The 15156-nt window shown below is 38.9% G+C and overlaps 1 pseudogene; it reads left to right on the top strand.

Moving 5' to 3' along the window:
* The first annotated feature begins 13358 nt into the window (after positions 1 to 13358).
* Positions 13359 to 14897, top strand: LOC129557115 (ras-related GTP-binding protein D pseudogene; annotated as a pseudogene).
* Positions 14898 to 15156: the final 259 nt, after the last annotated feature.

Raw genomic sequence — 15156 nt, 5'->3', positions numbered from 1 at the left:
TTAGCCTCAACTTTCCAGATATGTAATTTTGGGAGAATTATTTTATTTCTCAGTTGTGTCTGACTCTTCGCAACCCCATGGACTCTATAGTGTCCATGGGATTCTCCAGGCCAGAATACTGGAGTGGGTAGCCTTTCCCTTCTCCAGGGGATCTTCCCAACCCAGGAATCCAACAGAGGTCTTCTGCATTATGGATGGATTCTTTACCAACTGAGCTATCAGGGAAGCCCATTTATTTCTCTAGATTTCAGTTATCTTTCCATAAGGCTATTACGGTAACCCAATGATAAGATTTATGGAAAATACCTGCAATTTTAAATGTTAAGCAAACGGTAACCTCTTTCTTGTTCCGTTCCCATCTATTACTATCACAGCATATCTTACCATTTTTAACTGTGACTCATTATTTTGGTAAGATTGCATTTATGCAAGTGGAAGTGTCAGGAGTCTAACCTACATAGCTGTTTGTCATTCTCCATCCTGTCTGTAACCAGTATACAGTTGATACAACATGTCGAGAGATAGATGCATAAACTTGGAATCTAAAAATCTGCCTAAATGCTTTTAATTTACTCCAAAATATAAAGTTTTTGAAGTTCAAACTGTCAAATTAAGAACTTAATTATAATGCTTTTTATTGCTATCATTTTAATCTAATTTGAGTTTCTTCATCTAGATTGTGAAGTCAAAAAAAAAGAGAGAAACTAACATGTTTCAAAGAGAGGTCTACATTTCTTGACTTATAGTTTTATCCTCAGTAAATACCTGAGACTGATTGTATGAAAAGTTTAACAATTAAGTTTTTAATACTGAAATAATAACATTGAAGCTAGTAGTATTTTTAGGAAAAAAAAAGACTATTTCCATAGATTTGATTCATTTTTTGAATTTTAAGGAACATCACTATCCATAATGTTCATACATTTTGCATCAGTAATCTCTAAAAGAATTTATGTGAACAGAATTAGGTACCATTTGACTCGTGTGGCAAAGAGAAAAAGAGCCATCTTAGTTTTTGTTGTCTTTATGATCTTAAGAATTCACCAAATCATATGAAGGATTGAGACAGATTAGATTCACAGCAGTACATTTCATTTTAAGAATATGAAGATGCCATAAAAATCAGGCCAAAAGAAAGCAATGATATTTTTAGTCCCATTAATCTTAAAGCTCTCATATTAATTTCAGGTCCAAGGAACTTAGCTAATACATTTTCCATTGATAGGCACTCTAAATCGTTTTCACATGTATATTGTGGGAATGAATGTTTGTCCTTGGAAAGTGGTAGAACTCTAGAGGTAAATGAAAAAGCCTTTTATTTTTTCCCTTTTGGGGCAAACTGAGGACTCTTAAGAACTTTTCAGTGTCTTTTTATTTTCTGCCCTTTCCCCAAAGACCCAACCAATCGATTACTAAAAATTAAAAATATTATAATAACTCTATCTTCCAAAGAACAAACATGACTAACTGAACAACATTCTATAAAAATGACTTTACCTCTTAAGTTCCTATTCACTGTTTATTTCTCTTCCCCCTTGCTGGACAGAGGTATCTTCACTCCACTGTCAGCTCTAAAATGGAGCAAGCAGAGGATCTCTAGGCCTCTTTCCAGGTCTGATATTCTCAATGAGTTAGTTCACTTATCCATAATTTTCCAAACATTTCAATAAAAGCTTGTTGAATCAAAGTAGAATGAATATGCAGCTGTTTGGCACTATATGGTCAAACATCTGGATATTGGACTAAATTTTTCAGTCTTTCAAGGTGTTTAATTTTTTTTGAAGATACTGTCTGCATCAGAACTTCTGATTTAATTCCAGAAATGTGAAATGGTACTGTTAACTGCTCTCTAAGGAATGCAGTTCACCTGAGCCACACAGAATTAACAAATTAGAAACTATTTCAACCTCTTTTCATTATCTTTTAATAGCAAACATTTAAAACTAGTACCAAAGGATAAGTATCGTGATTCGCTGTTGCAGTTCTGCACAGCTGCTCGCCCCACTTCTTACCCATCACTGTCCGGTCATAACTATAGCAATGGAGTCTGGCTTTTATTAACAAAATGAGAGAAACCTGTGCAGTAATAAGAAGGTAGCCCACCTCACGCTTAACAGTAGTTGTAAGGCTCAAATACCTTGAGGCTTTTTCCTTTATGTCGACTTTCTTTCCCTGGTACACATAAACAGGACTGCATACCAAAAACATAGAGTCATCAGCTACATTCACTAGATCGGAATTGGGCCTACAGCCATACCACCAACAGACCACAAATTTGCCAAGGCTCACACACAAGAGTTAGGCCAGCTCTTCTCTGGATAAGTTAACTCTGAAATATCAGGTCAGGAAAGTAACAGGATGTCAGAATAAACAGATTCTAGAGAACTGAAGTCTCTATGATTTAATCATATTGTATGGTCACAGTCTAAAGAGATTCCACAGTGGCCCCATCTTTAATAAGCTAATTGTTTCCAGACAAAATCCAATTCAATAGCCTCTTCTAGCATGGGCATCTTTAACCTGGGCTTTGCTGCTCTACACGCAGATTGCTTTTAAGAACAATCTTAAAATTTAGTGAATTTTTCTTAAAATTTTAGAAATTGGGGATTGGTTTTGCTTAATCAGTCTATCAACACTTCATCTTCTCAATCTTAAATGATATTTATTTTGCCCACTACCGTATATCATTCTCTCACTTCCGGAAGCTCTCCTGGTACTTCTTCCAGGAAAATTTTTAGATTGATACATCTTCCAGTTATGAAGTTCTCCAAAGACTTCACTTCTTACCTGTACTAAACTGGAATTCACTTCTCCAATCATACACTGCTGCTGCTGCTGCTGCTAAGTCACTTCAGTTGTGTCCGACTCTGTGCGACCCCATAGACGGCAGCCCACCAGGCTCCCCCGTCCCTGGGATTCTCCAGGCAAGAACACTGGAGTGGGTTGCCATTTCCTTCTCCAATGCATGAAAGTGAAAAGTGAAAGTGAAGTCGTTCCGTCGTGTCCGACTCTTAGCGACCCCATGGACCGCAGCCCACCAGGCTCCTCCATCCATGGGATTTTCCAGGCAAGAGTACAGGAGTGGGCTGCCATTGCCTTCTCCGAATCATACACTACAGGACCCCAAAACTAAAATTATCCAGAGCAAGTGAACATGATAGTTAAGAAAAAAATTTAGATTTTCCTAAAAATATGATTTTAAAAACTATTGAGATGTGATTTTTCAATGCTAATGCCCATGGTTATCACCATGATGGTTATCACATGATGCTGATATTCAGCTGCATCAAACCTAACTGAAATGAACACTTAACTCTATTACTTCACTATCCATTCCATTCCTTATTTTCATCCCTGTTATCTCATGTTCAAAACTTTTTCCTCGAAGGAAGCAATAATCTTTAGGTTGTCTACCTTCTATCTCCCTTCCAGCTCTCTCTCTCCATCCTGCTTCCAGGTGACCCATTATAAGTTAAAAATGTAGCTACTGTCACTAACTTTCAGTGACTTTCAACTGCTTTCTGATGAAGGTCCGATCCTTAGTCTGACATTCAGTACATCTGCCTATTTTCCCCAAAGACACTTCTACTGCTCTTCACCTCTTCAATTCCAGTTTAATCAGATAATTTAGTGTTTTTTAAATATGCTGTGTGCTTTTACACCTCTTGGATCACATTATTTCCTCTATCTTGAAATACCCTTTCTGAAATATTACCAGAAGTTGAAGTCAGGTTTTTAAAATTCTACCCAGTGCTCTTTCAACAATTATATTCTGTCTCTGTGTAAACACAATTTATGTCTCATGCGCATGAAGTAATGTACTCCTAGGAATCCTGGTGTTGTAGAAAGAATACTGCCCTCTCCCCTACCCCATGATGTCCATATCCCAGTCTCCAGAATCTGTGAATATGTTACCATACATGGCAAAAAGAACTTTGTGGACATGATTAAAGGTGTGTGGGTGCTGCACTCAGTTGCTTCAGTCGTGTCCAACTCTGCAGCCCTATGGACTTTAGCCTGCCAGGTTCCAATGTCCATGGGATTCTTCAGGCAAGAATACTGGAGTGGGTTGCCGTGCCCTCCTCCAGGGCATCTTCCTGACCAAGGGACTGAATCCACGTCTCCTGCATTGCAGATAGATTCTTTACCACTGAGCCACTGGAAAAGCCCAAGATTAATGGCTTGGATCTGCCTGCAATGCAGGAGACCTGGGTTTGATCCCTGGGTTGGGAAGATTCTTTGGAGAAGGAAATGGCAAGCCATCCCAGTATTCTTGCCTGGAGATATCCATGGACAAAGGGGCCTGGTGGGCTACAATCCATGGAGTCACAAAGAGTTGGACATGACTGAGCAACTAACACTTTCTTTTCTTTCATATTGGGTTATCTGGGTAGGTGTAATCTAATTCCGTGAATTCCTAAAAGTGAAGGATCTTTGTCTACTGCAGTCAGAGAGAGGTGTGAGGACAGAAGGTGGCTCAGAGAGATGAGACTTTGTGGCTTTGAAAATAGAGGAAGGCTGCCACAAAGGAAGTGGCCTCTAAAAAAGATGGACTAGCAAGGAGGTAGATTCTCTCCAGAGATACTACAAAGGGGCAAAGTTTTGTGTAACCTTGCTTTTAGCCTGTGAGATCTCTGTCAGACTTATGGTCTCCATGGCTGTAAGATAGTAAGTTTGTGATGCTTAAACTACAAGATTTGTGGAAAATTGTTACAGCAGCAAGAGAAAGCTAATATATATGGGTTCATATTCGAGAGTTTACTGAAGCAACAGTAAGTCAAGGAAATTGGAATTCCCAAACTGCTATCCTAGGCTAAGGTATCTTTTCCTTCCATACCAGGACACTAATTAATTAATATAATATCAAAGTGAAAGTGAAAGTTGCTCAGTCATGTCTGACTGTTTGCGACCCCATGGACTATACAGTGCATGGAATTTTCCAGGCCAGAATACTGGAGTACGTAGCCTTTCCCTTCTCCAGGGGATCTTCCCAAAGCAGGGGTTGAACCCAGATATCTCGCATTGGAGGTGGATTCTTTACCAGCTGAGCCACAAGGGAAGCACAAGAATACTGAAGTGGGTAGCTTGTCCCTTCTCCAGCTGATCTTCCCAACCCAGAAATTGAACTGGGGTCTCCTGCATAGTAAGTGGATTCTTTACCAAGTGAATTAAGAGGGAAGCAATGTAAGATGCTGCTGCTGCTGCTAAGTTGCTTCAGTTGTGTCCGACTCTGTGCGACCCCATAGAGAAGCCCACCAGGCTCCCCCGTCCCTGGGATTCTCCAGGCCAGAACACTGGAGTGGGTTGCCATTTCCTTCTCCAATGCATGAAAGTGAAGGTGCTCAGTCGTGTCCGAATCTTCGCGACCCCATGGACTGCAGCCTACCACGCTCCTCCGTCCATGGGATTTTTCAGGCAAGAGTACTGGAGTGGGGTGCCATTGCATTCTCCGAATATAATATGAATATATACTAAATGTGCTAATCAGTTTTGTCTTATAAACTCAGAACGTTTTCAAGTGATGAAAAAAAGAAAACTTTTAAGGGTGCCCAAGTACATCATTTAAATTAAATCAATTAAATTGATGTGGAAAGATACTTAAGGTAAAGCATTAGGTGCCTTGTATACATGAGGTGCCAAATGAAGATTCAGTGAACTCTTATGTAACACATTGAAAGTGAAAGTTGCTCAGTTGTGTCTGACTCTTTGCGACCCCATGGACTTCATAGTCCATGGAATTCTCCAGGTCAGAATACTGGAGTGGATAGCCTTTCCCTTCTCCAGGGGATTGTCCCAACCCAGGGACTGAACCCAGGTCTCCCGCATTGCAGGCAGATTCTTTACCAGCTGAGCCACAGGGAAGCCCAAGAATACTGGCGTGGGTAGCCTATCCCTTCTCCAGTGGATCTTCCTGACCCAGGAGTCAAACCAGGGTCTCCTGCATTGCAGGTGGATTCTTTATCAACTGAACTACTAGGGAAGCCCATGTAATTAAGAAGGCTCAGAGTATTAACCCACCCTGTCAGAGTCACTGAGTCAGTAGACTCAGTCATAATTTCATTTGTTCAACAGCTGTTAAGTATCCAGTTGTTATTAAGTATCCAGTATTAAGTATTGTTATTAAGTATCCAGCTATTATCATCCAGTTGTAATTAATGGAAAATCAGAACTCTAGACTATGTCTGGTGCTAAAGAAAGGTAGATTTGTAAAAGTAAACACAAAATTATAATCCCTGGGCAGCATAAAGTTTTGAGGAAGTTAGGCAGGCCTGAAGTAATGGGAGGTTTGGGGGAGCAGAATATTTTAATGAAAGGAAAGTCACAGAACTAAAATGAAGGAATCACTAAAAACAGTTTTACATAATGAATGGCTATTATTTAGGGTTGGCCTTTAGTGATTGAAGAAATCTTGGAAGTTTATACTCAGCAAAAATCACACAACACCATATGCTGGATGTGGTATAACAAACATATAATCTATAACTCTTATATTATGTGAGTTATAGCCCCTGTTTTTCTGAAGATTAAAGTCACACTGCTGGTAAAGTATTGAAGACGTTTAAAAAATAATGGTAAGCTACATGCTGGTAAAGAAACAAAGACATTTAAAAAATAATAGTAACTTATGTGATATTAATGAGGGCAAACAGGCCCCTCATCAAGTATCCTAGATTTGGGGGAGCAGGGCTATATACACTGAGATCCAAAGGATGAATTACAGAAGGTAAGATTCTGTTTACAGAACATTCTTCATAGAGAATATTTCTCTTAAGACAATTTTTCCTTTCTGAGGGCTGATTTCCTCAATCAGTGTGCCAGTTGCATCACTTAAGAAGTTTTAAACTACAAGAGACCGAATAAACCCAAGCAAATACATCCCTTATTCTCCAAAGAAGTATGTAAGAGGTAGGAAATCCCAGGGTGGATGATTTTAGCAGTTTAACAAAGCTGTCAAGGATCTAGGATTTTTCATCCTTCTCAGGCACCCTCAGCAGGCTGGCCTTTCTCCTCAGGTCTGCACAGTCATAAGATGACTGCTTGTACTCCAGGTTTCACACATGGCTTCCAAAGGCAGGAAGGAAATAGGATGCAAACATTCTTCTCTCTTTTTAATTAGAAAAAAAAATTGTTACCAGAAGCTACTCATTCTCTACCCTGCCCCTAAGAATATTCCTTTTCCTATGGAAGGCTGTGACCAGGTCTTTTATAGGCTACACGATGCAGTTAAAAACAGAATATGGAAATGATGCAGAAGGGAATTGTCTTATAATGTAGTATGTGGGCCCTCTAACCAGCACCCCATGTAATCGTGTAAAGTACTTGAAACGGCAGTATTTTTGGCACCTCAGAACCACTGGGTTTTTCATTCTATGTGGGTTCCACTACGCAGTGACTTCAGAGAGGCTCTGGAAGCTGCTTGCACACTTTCTTACTTATCTAATGTATGTATTAGCTATGTCTAATGTATGCTTGTTTCCTCGTTCAGGCATAAATCAAAGTAAAAGTAAGCTTGAAACCAGGCCAAATCATTCATCTCATCTATATTTTCACCTGAACCAGTCCTTTGTTATCCGATCCAGACTGCTACCCAGAAATCATGTGGCTATCCTTACTTGCAAAGAAGTTGGGAAAATGAGTATCTGGCATTTTGAGACTATATTTTTATGAATTGAGGGGGAAGAAATTGACAGTTAGGCAGCCAACAGAGTCTTGGGCCCCATATAGAGTTTCAGAAACCAATGAAGAAACATTATTTCTTCAAAGGAAAAGGCTACCCTAATGATATGATGGAAAAAGTCTTGACGTTTCTCAAGAAAGTGATTTAAGATGAGAGTTCCTTTTGTTCTGTAAGTGCAGATTCTGTACGCTACTTAGTGTTTCTCAGGTGAATTCTAGATACTCCAAGTTGTTTTTGCTGCTTGCCAAGCCTGTCATAGATTAACTCAGGCTTAGAGAAATTTTTATTGCTCTTTTTTTTTCAAGGACAATGGATTCTCAGCTTAAGACAATTGATACTGAGGCTAATTTCCAAATATCAACTGAAAACCTACAGACACTGCAGCAGAATAGTTTGCATTCTGTGTGGTAAATGTTGCAACTGCCCACAGAGCATCCTGTGTATGATTCTGGCATTACTGGATGCTCATCATTAATGAAGCTAAGGTCATGGGTGATCAAGAGTTATGGGTCAGTTCCTGTGTTGCAGAGTAAGGTGTGGGGATAGTCTTGTATGCAGTTCTGTATTACTAAGTCTGTCTTAGCTCCTTTTTTAAATCATTTCTTCAGAAAAGGGATGCTGTCAGTTTTATTCCTGTATCTCTCACAGGGCATGGATTCAAATCCTAGCTCCATTATTCAGAGCTATTGTGACCTTGGGCAAGTTACTTGATCTCAGTTTCTTCATAGATCTGGGAATATACTAACCCTTGCCTTGAGGGGTGAACATATGTGTGTGTGTGAATACAATATGGAAATTTGTGTAAAGAATTTAGTGCAGTGTCACTCAAAGGAAGTGTCCGGTACATATTAGTTATTATTAAGAACCAAATATATTTATTGAATGGACATTAAGGTTTACTTTTCATATTAGCTAGCTGTGTGTTTTTAGCTAAAATGCTAAACTGGGCCTCATTTTCTACTTCTGTTAAAGGTGGGAGGTGTGCTAGAATCTTGGAGCTCTCTTGACGCCTTAAAGATCAGTGATATTCCTGGGTGTGCTTCGGTGGTCTAGGAAAAGAAAAAAAGAAAGCTCAAAACCCACCAAAGAAGATAAAATACTATAGTTCAGCAATGTGGAAACCTCATCATGTAGCTTCATAACCAAATCTATCCATTCATCATTCTCTTACCAAGGACGGAGACAAGATATTGACCGTAATGGGTAGAATGTTCATTAAGTGGCAGGACCTTTTAAAGAAAGAGAATCTTTTCTCCCTCCTGTCACATGGGAAAAAGGATCCTTCCATGGCATTTTGTAAATGAGCTCTTGGCTATTGCTGGGTAGTGAGTTCCCAAGTTTAAGGTTTACCATTTATTGGCATCCAACAGAGAAACAGAGTACTTTTATTTGGAAATACATTTGGAAAGGATTCCAGAAAGCCCAGGCAGCATTAATTGTACTCTAGCTTGAGAGATTTTCACCTTTTCTGTGCCCTGTAACTAGCTGGCATGCTTCCAACTGTAATTTAGACTTACCATGAACTGTGGGTTTTTTTTTTTTCTAATGTGTGCAGTGATTTTTTTTTTTAAATCCAATAACTTCTTTTATTTGTTGTTCTAAATTTTAATTTTGCATCTGCTTTTCTTATTTTCCAGCACTGTCTAGCCCTTGTAAGTTTATTCTCAATAAAGTATATATTTTATCTATGGTTTTTAGTGATATTTTAAAACTTTGGCTATTTGGTGAGTTTGGGTTCACTTGTGAAACCTTTACTAATCCCATTATGAGCTCCCCTCGGTATGTCTCTTACCCCAAGACTGCTTTATTTAAATTACAATAAGAAATGCCTCTGAACCTTCAAACATCCCAATTTATGCTCTTTTAATCAAACAACTGCAAGCCAGGGTGACTCTCCTAGTGAATACATTAAGGGAACCAAATTTCATTTGGGCAGGACTTTTATTTTCTAGAAGATTAAAAATGTAGAAGGATTCTATGCACAATCTGATTTTATAGCTGCCTATGTGTTATGACCAAATAATCTGTGGTATAATCAGCTAGACATCAGCATGAGCATTATTTACACAAACAAGTGAACAGACAGATGAACTTTGAATTGGAATCAAATCCATGTTCAAATTCTTATTTTGTTAATATGGACTCATGAAAGTGATGGTTAATGTTAGGTTTTATATATATATATTTAAATCTAAGAGTGCACTCTACTTTGGAAAAGTGGAATAAATATACAAGATTATATATAAGATTATAGAACACTTATTAGGTAAAGATTATGTTTTGGTGAGCATGGAAGATAGCAGTAATTGCCTCATATATATTCAATTAGAACAGAAGACTGACTCAAGGACATTTTTTTAAACATTGGTTTATAACACTATATGCATTTCATATGTACATTATATTTCTACTTCAAAAGTAGAAATATATTGTACATGTGAAACATATAATGCACTGCATGTACTATTAATATATACAAGTGGTGCAGTGATAAAGAATTCACCTGCCAATGCAGGAGACAGAAGAGACATGGGTTCGATCCCTGGGTTGGAAAGATCCCATGGAGGAGGAAACAGCAGCCCACTCCCGTGTTCTTGTCTGGGAGATTCCATGGACAGAGGAGCCTGGCAGGCTATAGTCCATGGGATCACAAAGAGTTGGACATGAGTGAGCATGCATGCATGAGTATCTATTTATAGCATGCTCACCACCGAAAATTCAATTTCCATCTTCTACCTTACAGGTGTTCCCCTTTACCCATTTCATTCTCCTCCAACCCTTCCCTCTGGTAACCACTATTTTGTTCTCTGTATTTTTTGTTTGTTTGTTCATTTATTTTGCTTTACTTTTTTTTTTTTTTGTATTCCACATAACGGCAACCCACTCCAGTACTCTTGTCTGAAAAATCCCATGGATGGAGGAGCCTGGTGGGCTACAGTCCATGGGGTCGCAAAGAGTCGGACACAACTGAGTGACTTCACTTTATGAGTGAAATCATATGGTATTTGTTTTTCTCTATCTGACGTATTCATTTAGTATGATACCCTCAAGTTCTATCCAAGTTGCTGCAAATGGCAAGATTTCACCTTCTTATGGCTGTGTAGTATAACTTTGTATGTATATACACAATATTTTCTTTATCCATCCATCAGTTGATGAGCACTTAGGTTACTTCCATGTCTTGGCTATTGTAAATAATGCTGAGATGAACATAGGGGTGCATGTATCATTTCTAATTAGTTTCATTCTTTGGGTTAATACACAAAAGCGGGAGAGCTAGAACATATGGTCGTTCAATTCTTAATTTTTAAAGGAATCTCCATACTGTTCTCCATAGTGGCTACACTAATTTACATTCACACCAGCAGTGTATGAGGGTTCACTTTACTTCAAATTCTTGCTAACACTTCTTATTAGTTCTTGTCTATAACAGCCATTTGAACAGGTGTGAGGCGATTTCTCATTGTGGTTTTAATTTCATTTTCCTGATAATTTGTGATGTCGAATATCTCTTCATATGCCTTTTCACCATCTGTATGTCTCCTATGAAAACATGTCTGTTTATATCCTTGGCCTGTTTTTTAATTGTCTAATTTTTTTTAATGTTGAGTTGTATGAGCTCTTTTTATATTTTGGATCTTAACCCCTTATCAGATTTTTGTTTGAAAATACTTTCTCCCATTCAGTAGGCAGCCTTTTTGTTTTGTTGATAGTTTCCTTTGCTGTGCAAATATTTTTTTCTTTTGATGTAGACCCATTTGCATATTTTTTCTTTTGCTTCCTTTGCCTGAGGAGACATAGGCAGAAAGTTAATTGCCAAGACTAATTTCAAAAGCAAACTGCCTCTGTTTTCTTTTAGGAGTTTTATAGTTTCAAGTCTTACATTCAAGCCTTTATTCCATTTGAGTTGGTTTTTATGTGTGGTATGAGATAGCATTCTAGTTTCATTTTCTTTTTTTCATGTGACTGTCCCATTTCCCCAACACCATTTATTAAACAGAATATACTTTTTCCATTATATGTACTTGGTTCTTTTGTTGTAAATTAATTGTCCATATGTGTATGAGTTTATTTGGGGGATTTCAGCTCTGTTTTATTGATCAAAGTGTCTGTTTTTCTGTTGATATTATGCTGTTTTGATTACTACAGCTTTGTAATATAGTTTGAAATCAGGGAGTGAGACATCTAGCTTAAGGACAGGTATTTTTTAAATTAATTAATTTAATTGCAGGCTAATTACTTTACAATACTGTGGTAGGTTTTGACATACATTGACATGAAAAACCACGGGTGTACATGTGTACCCTGGTCCCAAACCCCACTCCCACCATCCCTCCCCATCCCATCTCTCTGGGTTGTCCCAGTATACCGGCTTTGAGTGTCCTGTTTCATGCATCGAACTTGAACTGGTCATCTATTTGACATATGAGAATATACATGTTTCAATGCTATTCTCTCAAATCATCCCACGCTTGCCTTCTCCCACAGAGTCCAAAAGTCTGTTCTTTACATCTGTGTCTCTTGTGCTGTCTTGTATATAGGGTCATGGTTACTATCTTTCTAAGTTCCATATATATGTGTTAATGTACTGTATTGGTGTTTTTCTTTCTGACTTCCTTCACCCTGTATAATAGGCTCCAGTTTCATCCACCTCATTAGACCTGACTCAAATGCATCTTTTTTTAATAGCTGAGTAATATTCCATTGTGTATATGTACCACAACTTTCTTATCCATTCATCTGCCAATGGACATCTAGGTTGCTTTCATGTCCTAGCTATTTTAAATAGTGCTGTGATGAACATTGGGGTACACATGTCTCTTTCAATTCTGGTTTCCTCAGTGTGTATGTCCAGCAGTGGGATTGCTAGGTCATATGGCAGTTCTATTTCCAGTTTTTAAAGGATTCTCCACAGTGTTCTCCATAGTGGCTGTACTAGTTTGCATTCCCACCAACAGTGTAAGAGTGTTCCCATTTCTCCACACCTTCTCCAGCACTTGTTTGTAGACTTTTTGAGAGCAGCCATTCTGACCAGCGTGAGATGGTACCTCATTGTGGTTTTGATTTGCATTTCTCTGATAATGAGTGATTGATGTTGAGCATCTTTTCATGTGTTTGTTAGCCATCTGTATGTCTTCTTTTGAAAAATGTCTGTTTAGATCTTTGGCCCATTTTTTGATTGGGTTATTTTTCTGGAATTAAGCTGCATGAGCTGCTTGTATATTTTTGAGATTAATTCTTTGTCAGTTGTTTCATTTGCTATTATTTTTCTCCCATTCTGAAAGCTGTCTTTCCACTTTGCTTATAGTCTCCTTCATTGTGCAAAAGCGTTTAAGTTTAATTAGGTCCCATTTGTTTATTTTTGCTCCTATTTCCATTACTCTGGGAGATGGTTCATAGAGGATCCTGCTATGATTTATGTCAGAGAGTGTCCTGCCTGTTTTCCTCTAGGAGTTTTATTGTTACTGGTCTTACATTTAGATATTTAATCCATTTGGAGTTTATTTTTGTGTATGGTGTTAGAAAGTGTTCTAGCTTCATTCTTTTACAGGTGGTTGGCTAGTTTTGCCAGCACCACTTGTTAAAGAGATTGTCTTTTCTCCATTGTATATTTTTGCCTCCTTTGTCAAAAATAAGGTAAGTAGAGGCATTTTAAAGTATGACTTCTGTCTGAGTCAAGATGAGTTCAGAAACTGGGAAGGCTGCAACTAAGGTAAAAGACTTCAGAGCCTACAATATGTGTCACTGGGGTCCTCTGGCTCATTTGTGTAGTGGAAACCAGCACAGGGTGATGGTGAAGCTGGCTTGTAAAGAGGAATAAACTCTTGCTTTCTCATGAATCTTCAAGAGATAGCCATACTTCATTTCTATACCAAGGTTCTTAAAGAAATTTCCATTGCGTTTTCCTTAAATTTTATGAATTATATTTTTACTGTTAAATATTTAAAAACATTTTAATCTTGGACCTGGACACAACTGCTATGGGGAAGCGTGGTCTCCACCTCCACCCACGGACCTCGGGACATAACCTCACTTTAGAAATAGGTTGCGAGCCGCAGGCCAGGAGGTTTGGCTGACACCCCCTCACCACCCAGGGACCCCCGTCATTCCCTGGACGGACGGCCTTGGGCGCAGTGAGCCAGGTGCTGGGAAAGCGCCAGCTGGAGGAGGAGGATGAGCTGGTGGGGCTAGCGGACTACAGAGATGGGTCCCACTCCTCTGACGCCAAGCAGGACACTGGAGTGGAGGACGCAGTTCTGGACTTTAGGGACCGCCTTAGCAGAGAGGTGAAGCCAAGGATGTTGCTCACGGGCCTAAGAAGGAGCAGCAAGTCATCCATCCAGAAAGTCGTCTTTCATAAAATGTCTCCCAAGGAAACTCTGTTCTTGGAGAGTGCGAAGAAGATCTGCCAGGAGGATGTTTCCAACAGCTCCTTTGTTAATTTTCAAATTTGGGACTTCCCAGGACAGATTGACTTTTTTGACCCCACCTTTGACTATGAGATGATCTTCCGAGGGACAGGAGCACAGAGATTTGTCACAGACTCCCAGGATGATTACATGGAGGCTTTGGCCAGGATCCACCCACAGTGACCAGGGCCTACAAAGTCAACAGCGACATCAACTTCGAGGTGTTTATTCACAAAGTGGATGGTGTGTCAGATGACCACAAAATTGAAACCCAGAGAGACATTCACCATAGGGCAAATGATGACCTTGCAGATGCTGGGCTAGAAAAAATTCATCTCAGCTTTTATCTGACAAGCATATATGACCATTCAATATTTGAAGCTTTTAGCAAAGTGGTTCAGAAACAGATTCTATAACTTCCCACCCTGGAAAATTTGCTAAACATCTTTATCTCAAATTTTGGAATTGAAAAGTCATTTCTCTTTAATGTGGACAGTAAGATTTATATTGCAACAGATAGTACCCCCTGTGGATATGCAAACCTAGGAGCTCTGCTGTGACATGATCGATGTGGTCATTGATATTTCTTGTATTTGTGGTCTCAAAGAAGATGGAGCAGGAACCCCCCATGACAAGGAATCGACAGCCATTATAAAGCTGAATAATACAACCGTTCTTTACTTAAAAGAGGAGACAAAGTTCCTGCCTCTTGTTTGCTCTTCAGAGAGGAAAGCTTTGAAAGAAAAGGGCTGATTGACTATAATTTTCATTGCTTCTGGAAGGCCATCCATGAAGTTTTTGAGGTGTGAATGAAAGTGGTGAAATTGAGAAAGGTTCAGAATTGGCTGCAGAAGAAAAAAGGAGTCACTCCCAACAGGACGCCTAGGGTGCTGCTGTAGGTGAGGTTTCAGGAACATCTTTTGAAATCAGATGTTATCAGTGAAGCTGCTGCTCTGTATTGCACTAAAGGAACAGGAGGAAGGAGATTGGGACACAAGACATACATTTGTTGTGAAAAAAAAAAAAATCCTGCCATCCTTTCTTTTAATCTTCTCTTTTTTAAATAAA

The sequence above is a fragment of the Moschus berezovskii genome, chromosome 7 (assembly GCF_049115385.1).
Source record: "Moschus berezovskii isolate FMDL1 chromosome 7, NW_MosBer_1.0, whole genome shotgun sequence".
Classification (NCBI taxonomy): domain Eukaryota; kingdom Metazoa; phylum Chordata; class Mammalia; order Artiodactyla; family Moschidae; genus Moschus; species Moschus berezovskii.
The sequence above is the reverse complement of the archived record's forward strand: the minus strand, read 5'-3'. Positions and strand labels throughout refer to the sequence as shown.